At 46.5% G+C, this 8,085-nt stretch overlaps 1 pseudogene; it reads left to right on the top strand.

The window, feature by feature from the left end:
• The first annotated feature begins 6,374 nt into the window (after positions 1-6,374).
• Positions 6,375-7,755, top strand: LOC117723963 (U1 small nuclear ribonucleoprotein A pseudogene; annotated as a pseudogene).
• The last annotated feature ends 330 nt before the right edge of the window (positions 7,756-8,085 follow it).

Raw genomic sequence — 8,085 nt, 5'->3', positions numbered from 1 at the left:
ACCCTGGAGGAAGCCATTTACTTTACCAGGACACGGAGGAACAGATCCGGTGACATTTTGGCAATTGTGGAGTTTAGATTTTTTTTTATTATTTTTTTTTGTAAAGAATGAAGCTTTATCACAGCTTTGTGACGGTGAGAAGTGCTACCTATCCTGGGTCTCAGGGTAACGAGAAACTGTTTTGGTTGCTGTGCTTATCAGTGATCTTGTTTACATTAATAGTTGTTTCAGGCCCATCTGAAAACAATTTCTTGAGTGAGCGACATGTCTGCAGTGCTCACACGGTCTAGTTCAGACACTGGCTTTTCCCAGAGCCTGGAGATATGACCTTCTTTGAGAGACCTTTGCAGATGGCAAGTGGGAAGTCCCCACCGTGTGGGAGGCTGAGTGGACAGTGATGAATGAGTCTTGCCTCCCAGGATGCTCTGCGCCAGCACTGCCTGCAGCCTCTGTCTCAAGAGCCTGGCTAAGCAGAAGGGACAGCACAGATCTGGGGGGCGGGGAACTCCTCAATTAATCCTGCACGTAGTTAGCATTGATCCTGAAGGCAGAATGATAGGCATCCACTGTGCCTTCCCTGAAGCTCTTGGGATCTAGTGTGGAGGGATGGCAGATGAAGACGGATGTGGTCTGCACATGCTCTCCCACTGAGGAAGCAAGCACAGAGCATATAGAAGGACAAGAGACACAGGGAAAGCTCTTCCATTTCCAGTCTGTGGTGGAAATGGGGGTTCAGAAATGTTCTGAAGCAGCAGCTTTTATTTGAATTCTGGAGAAAGAATTGCTTAAGGTATAGGGTGTGGGATGGAGGGGAAATGAATGCCCAGGCCTTCGTATAGAATCCTTCATGTCAGCAGTTGCCCGCCATGGGTGTTGGAATCCTCAGGTCTCTGTGTTGGGCCTTAAGTGTCAGGAGTTCAACATTCCGCTATTGCTATATGCTCAGGGTTTTGGAATGCAGTTCCATGCTTAGGGAACCCTCTCAGCTCACAGTTCTTCAGGCTGGATAGACATAGGCAGTAACTTTTGGCGGCTAAGACCTGCTGCTCTTTATCACTTCCAGCCCTCGATGGCCCACCACCTAGCACAGTTTTGTTTTCCCACCATCTCTTATCCTCTCAACACTTACGTAGTTGTTTACAGTCTCAGATCTCTGTAGCTTGTGCTTCTGTAGTTCTCTGAAACTCTCAAGTCACCTTGAAGCTACTGTGTGCCCGTGTGTGTGTGTCTCGTGTGTGTGTGTGTGTGGTATGTGGTGTGTGTGTGTCATGTGTGTGTGATATGTAGTGTGTCTGTCATGTGCATGTGGTATGTGTGGTGTGTGTATGTGTGTGTTGTGTGTGTTGTGTGTGTCATGTGTGTGTGTTGTGTGTGTCATGTGTGTGTGGTGTGTGTATGTGGTGTGTGTGATGTGTGTGTGTGTGGTGTGTGTGTATGTGGTGTGTGGTGTGTGTGTATGTGGTGTGTGGTGTGTGTGGTGTGTGTGTGGTGTATGTGTGTGTAATATGTGTGTGTGTGTGGTGTTTGTGTGTACAATCTGCTGACAAAGACACAAGAAGGCAGTAAAACACTCAGATGAAACTGTCTTCAATCCTAGACAGCAACACAAGAGGCAGTGATAGGAGCATCATCTCCAGGTCTGCCTGAAGTGCTCTGAGAATATGAGACACACTGCTTCTGTAGCCATTCATGCACGTTCACTAGCAATCATGGGTGGGGGACATGCACTTCCCATGAACAGCTGCAAAGAGACTCAGAGATGCTATTGGTGGGGTCATTTGTGGTTGCTCTAGATAGAGTAATCCAAAGTCATTGAATCACCTGCCATGGCCAAAGCAATGTCTCTCAGGACAGCTGGAGGGGGCTCTGATAGTGTCGTGTTTCCTTTAATTGTAATGCCATCTCCCCAGGGCGTCCTCACTTAGTGCAGAGTGTCCTGTTGCCTGAGCAGGGCTCCTCAGTACTGTCTTTATGGTCGCTGGAGAAATCACCAAAGAAATTGGCTGGTTGACTAATGGTGCAGAAAACCCCTCTGCTGAGATCGCAGGTGCTGTAGCTCCTGATGAACCTGCAGGAGAGACAGCAGCATCACTCTCAGCTCCATTAGACTGGGACCATAAAAGCCATGCAGCTCCCATCTGGCTTGAGTCCCTGCTGTGCCTGGGGCAGTCTTGTGTTCACTCCCACACAGCTGGAATGGAGCAGAGGCAAAGGGTCTGACAGCTGTCAGTTGAGCAGCTAAACTGCTTGTGCCTGACAGCTGCAGTCATTTTAAAGGAAAATCTAAACATTAAAGATTACCTAACCTTCTATTGTGATTTACCTAAAACACATAGCTCAATTTACTAGCCAAATGCCCTTAGAAAAAGGTTTGGGTCTGCCTGATATGTCAAGCATCCATTCACTCACTCACCCATCTAACCATCCATCCACCCATCCACCCACCCATCTATTCATCATCCATCCATCCATCCATTTATCTATCTACTTGTCCATCCATCCATCCATCCATCCATCCATCCATCCATCCATTAATACATCTGTTCATCATCCAACCATCCATTTATCTATCTGTCCATTAATACATCTATCAGTCCATTCATTCATCCACCCACCCTCCCACACATCCATCTATCTATCTGTCCATTGATACATCTAACTGTCCACCCACCCACCCACCTATCCATCCATTCATCATCCATCTATCCATCCATCTATCTGTTCATTAATACATCTACTTGTCCATCCATCCATTTACCTATCTGTCCATTTATACATACATCTCTCCATCCACCCTCCCATTCAACCATCTGACCATCTACTTACTTATTTTTACTTGTTTCCTTATCTCATGCCCCCCCCCCCCCAAATGTTCTATCATGGATTATTGTGTTCACCCTGTCAATGGTTAATTTATCATTATGTTTTGAACAAGGAGTGGCTTGATAAGAGATGTACTCAGAAAGTCCTCTCTGCAAAGGACAAGGAGCCCGAGGCAGACCAATGCAGAACAAAGGTGTTACAGGTAGGTGCAAGGGAGGCAGAACTGACAGGATCTGTGCCGTCTGAATCTTTAGGTTTCTTGATAACTAGTGGGTGCTTTGGAGCTCTCATCCTGGAAACACTGAAGGGCTTCACTTTGCTGTCTTGGCTGCTAGCAGATTTAAAAAAAAAAACATTTTAACTCAGCTTTTGCACCACTTAGGGTTCTGCCTTCCTATTTCTGTTTCCAGTCCTTTCTTATCAGCACTTAACTGAGTTGCCTTGCCACTTGCAAGTTGGACACTCTTTTTTTTGGTTGTTTCTGGCAAGAGGGAGCAGGGTTGCCAGTCTTCCTTGCTTTGACGGTGTTATCAAAGAAGTTACAGATAAAGATCACAGTTCAAGCAACTGCTTTCTAGGACCTGACAATTCTAGTTTTTGTAAGAAGTATGTGAACATTGAGCTGATTCTACAGTGTGGGATAAGCTAGGGTTATGTGATAGGGAAGAGGGAAGAGGTTAATGTTGATGAGGTAGTTACAAATTGCTGTTGGGGGAGGGGGGTTTGAGTCAAGGTCTACATGAATATTAACCATGTAAAGATTCCGAAGCCAGGGATTTTAGTCCACATGTTGCTACAGCAAAGTACTCAAACTTGGGCAGTTTATTTAAAACGAAGTTTATTTGACTCAAAATTGTGGTGGCTGGAGCTTTCAGGTGTCACAGCACCACAGTGTGACTCCTGGCTGCATCCCAGCATGGTAAGAAAGGAGACTGCAAGTAGGCAGACAGCTGAATCTGCTGTATAGGAAACCATAGCCTTGTATTCATGTAATGTCAGATTAACCTAAGGGATGCTATGAATTACTTCATAAAACTGGAGCCCCATAATCTAACAGCTTGGTAGTAGGTCACTACTCTTACTGGGTTGGTGGCTTCTACACTGATACCCTGAGGATCAGGCTCCTAGCCTGTAGACCTCTAGGAGACTAACCTTGTAAAGCTGCCAGCCATGTTACTGATCCTGACCACAGGGAATGAGAGTGTTGTGTTCTCTTTTGGGCACTTCCGTGTTGAAGTCATTCTGTTTTCAGAGGGTGTTTGTGTTCTCATTTAAGCTTGTGACGCCATCAGTCCTGATTAAAATCTAAACTGTGACATTTCCCCGTGTAGTGGACAGAGGACACAAGACCTCACACACACTCTGAGACACATCACATCAGACATCTTTGCACAGTTATTAGAGCATGCCTACTTTGTGCTTTCGCGCTTGTCTAGAATATTTCCTTCCTCTCCCTTGAGGCTCAAATCGTACGCAGTGATTCTCCTGCTTAAATAGTTTCACTGGAGACAGGACTGGGGGTGAGTGGGTTATTGATTTGTTTACTTACATATATATGCATGAATCGAGCGTATGTAATTCAGTGCATATGTGTGTGTTTCATGTTGGGACCAGAGAATAACTTTAGATGTTGCTTCCCAAGAATACTGCCTTATTTTTGAGACAGGGTCTCTAATTTTGTCTAAACTTGCCCATTAAGCTAAAATGGCCAGCCATCAAACCCCAGGGATCTGCTTGTCTCTAGGTCTCCAGTGCTGGGACAACAAGCACACACTGTGATGCATGAATTTTGTGCATGGGATCTGGGAGTTGAATTCAGGTTCTTACACTTACAAGGAAAGGGATTTACTGACTGAGCTGGAGAGGAGCAGTTTTCTCTGTGTTACAACCATAGGCTTGCTCCTAGGAGAGAACCCTTTCATGTTTGGGGGAATAACCTTTTTCTCTTTGAGAGGTGTGTGATTTTAGTGTTGACTGTGCTTCAGAAAACTTGAAGGACAAAATTTCCAGATACACAAGTAATCGAGATTTGGAATGATGTTGTGAAAGAATGAATATTTCTGAGAAAGCTGGTATCATTACTATCAGAACTATGTCCTAAAGGGTAGATATGGTGGTTGTCCAGGCTGGCCACCTCCCCACTAAAGTAGATGTTACTTCATTAGTCTGGGGATACTCTCTAAGCCCAGTACATTGACGAGTCTTGTAGAATTTGCTTTCTTAGATACTTTTCAACCCGTGTCTCCATTTCCTCTGCCCAGCCACAGCCCAGTTGACCAACAACTGTTTCTTGATCTCACAGCTTGTGCCAGGCCCCATCTTAACTACCACGTCTCTTCATTGTTTATTTAGTTAGATGCAGATCCTTGCCACTGTCCATTGTAACCAGCTTAATCCAGTAAGCACCTTACCTAATGCTTCATCATTCAGTGAGATATGCACTGGAATTAGAGCCTGAAGAGGCATGTGTACATGGATGTTCATAGCATCATTCATTACAAGAGCTACAATGTGGGAGCAAGGGTCCCTTGATGGATGAACAGGTGAACAATCTGTGGTATGCATATCTCAGAAATCATGCCTTGAGAAGGAAGAAAGTTCTGACAATATGCCACAATGTTGGTGATCCTTGAAGACTTTTGCTAAGTGACACGAGCTAGAGACAAAAGTCAAGTACGGTTTGATCTCACTTACACCAAGTACGAGAGAAATCAAAATCGTGGAAAAGGAAGGCAGCATAGGAGTGACCAGCTTGGGAAGGGAGGGTTGTGGGGTTACAGTTCATAGGTGCCGAGTTGTGGAGCTTCAGGATGAAAGGAGTGCTGGGACAGACAGCGGTGTTGGTTTCAAAGTGTTTTCGGTGCCACCAAGCTTTACTTAACATGAGTGAGATGATGAATTTTATGTATTTAAGAGGAAAGAGGTTTCCAACAGATGGAATCTACCTCTGTGGGTTGAGGTAGTTTCCTCACCTTTATTCTGTGTGGGCTGACTTCTTCATGAAGTGCTAGGGGTGGGAGAACTTTTCTAGACACCACTCAAGAGAGCACTTGCTGAATGGTTTGTTGCACTGGCAGGGCTCTCTGGGTATTGTGTGTTGATAGGTACTCAAAAGTTGTTTCTTTCTTTCTTTTTTGAGACTTCAGAAATAAGATATGAGACAAGGTGGATGCAACAGATTCATATAGTCAGATGTCAGACCAACTTTGCCATTCTTGAAAGCTGTGTCTTCTCCTACCAGACAGAGGGTACTCATCGCTCTTGGGGTCCTCTGTGGAGCCCACATTTCAGCATCTGTTTCTTTCTTGTTTCCTAGGGCATTTTAACACACATCTTCTATCTGATGCTCTTATAACTGTCTCTAGGAGATAAGTAGAGATAACAAGGCAGGAATGCAATCTGTGTGTCTTGTGGCATCATCTGCATCCCCAATACTGATTGGTACAGACGACCTGTCTCGTTATGCATCTCAAGAACACAAACACATTCAGAATCAGATGTTTATCATTTGTTTTCCCACAAACACGGCCAAAGCTTTCCTGTCCTTTACGAACACAAAATCTCCGTGTATGTGTCAGCTGAGGTCACCTATGCTCAGCATGGATTCCTAAGATGGACAAATCTCCAACACTGGATAGGATAAAGAACAAGAGTGGGCATTGCTAAGGCAGGAACCCAAGTGTTCCTTTCTTGGGCAGGCGCTGAGACTGGCAAACAGACTTATTCTGAACTTACTGAGTTTGCGCGCCGTGATTAGCTCGTGGAAGAGAGAAGCCGGAGCCAGAAAAGATAGAAAGCTGTGTGTCTGTGCAGCGTAGCTTGGCGGGCGCTGTCGGCGGGAGCGACGGCTCAGCTGTACCTGAACATCTCACCATGGCAGTTCCCGAGACCCGTCCCAACCACACTATGTATATCAACAATCTCAATGAGAAGATCAAGAAAGATGAGCTCAAGAAGTCCCTGTATGCCATCTTCTCCCAGTTTGGCCAGATCCTGGATATCCTGGTGTCTCGGAGCCTGAAGATGAGGGGCCAGGCCTTCGTCATCTTCAAGGAGGTCAGCAGCGCCACCAACGCCCTGCGTTCCATGCAGGGCTTCCCTTTCTATGATAAGCCCATGCGGATCCAGTACGCAAAGACTGACTCGGACATCATTGCCAAGATGAAAGGCACCTTTGTGGAGAGAGACCACAAACGAGAGAAGAGGAAGCCCAAGAGTCAGGAGACACCTGCTGCCAAAAAGGCTGTTCAGGGTGGGGCAGCTGCCCCAGTGGTGGGTGCTGTCCAGCCTGTACCTGGCATGCCTCCGATGACCCAGGCACCCCGCATCATGCACCACATGCCAGGACAGCCTCCCTACATGCCACCACCTGGCATGATCCCGCCTCCGGGCCTTGCTCCTGCCCAGATCCCCCCTGGAGCCATGCCCCCACAGCGGCTCATGCCTGGGCAGATGCCACCTGCCCAGCCTCTCTCCGAGAATCTGCCCAATCACATCCTGTTCCTCACCAACCTGCCTGAGGAGACCAACGAGCTCATGCTCTCCATGCTTTTCAACCAGTTCCCGGGCTTCAAGGAAGTGCGTCTGGTCCCTGGGCGCCATGACATCGCCTTTGTGGAGTTTGACAATGAAGTGTAGGCTGGGGCAGCACAAGATGCCCTGCAAGGCTTTAAGATCACACAAAACAATGCTATGAAGATCTCTTTTGCCAAGAAGTAGCACCTTCCCCTACGGAGTACCCCAGTCCCCATTCTGGGGCTGCCCCTTCCCCCCTCCCTTGGCTCAGTCCCTGAAGGTAAGTCCCCCTTGGGGGCCTTCTCGGAGCCGTGTGTGAGTGTGTGGTTGCCACACAGCATTGTACCCAGAGTCTGTCCCCAGACATTGCACCTGGCGCTGTTAGGTTGTGATTAAAGTGAGTTTTTTGAGGAAAAAAAAAAAAGAACAAGAGTGGATAGAGGAAGAGAATCAATTTGCCTGAGGAGCTTCAGTGAGGCATCAGATGCCCCTAAATTGCTATCAGAAGGCTGTCTGCTATAAGCCAGGATGCTAAGTCCTTTCTTGGAGGGGCATCTGAGCTGATGCAACAACTATTTTTTTTTCTTGTAACATTTACTCTTTTGTCTCTTCCACTAGCCTCAGAAATAAATGATATCAGTCAGCCTAAACAACATTTGTTGCAGAAACAAAGAATTCCCCAACTCAGTAGCTGGTTACAGGGTATCATGGGCTGTCTGTGCCTCTGGCTTGTGGAATGTGTACCTT

Source organism: Arvicanthis niloticus, chromosome 19 (assembly GCF_011762505.2).
Source record: "Arvicanthis niloticus isolate mArvNil1 chromosome 19, mArvNil1.pat.X, whole genome shotgun sequence".
Taxonomy (NCBI): Eukaryota; Metazoa; Chordata; class Mammalia; order Rodentia; family Muridae; genus Arvicanthis; species Arvicanthis niloticus.
This window is presented reverse-complemented; position numbering and strand designations above follow the sequence as displayed.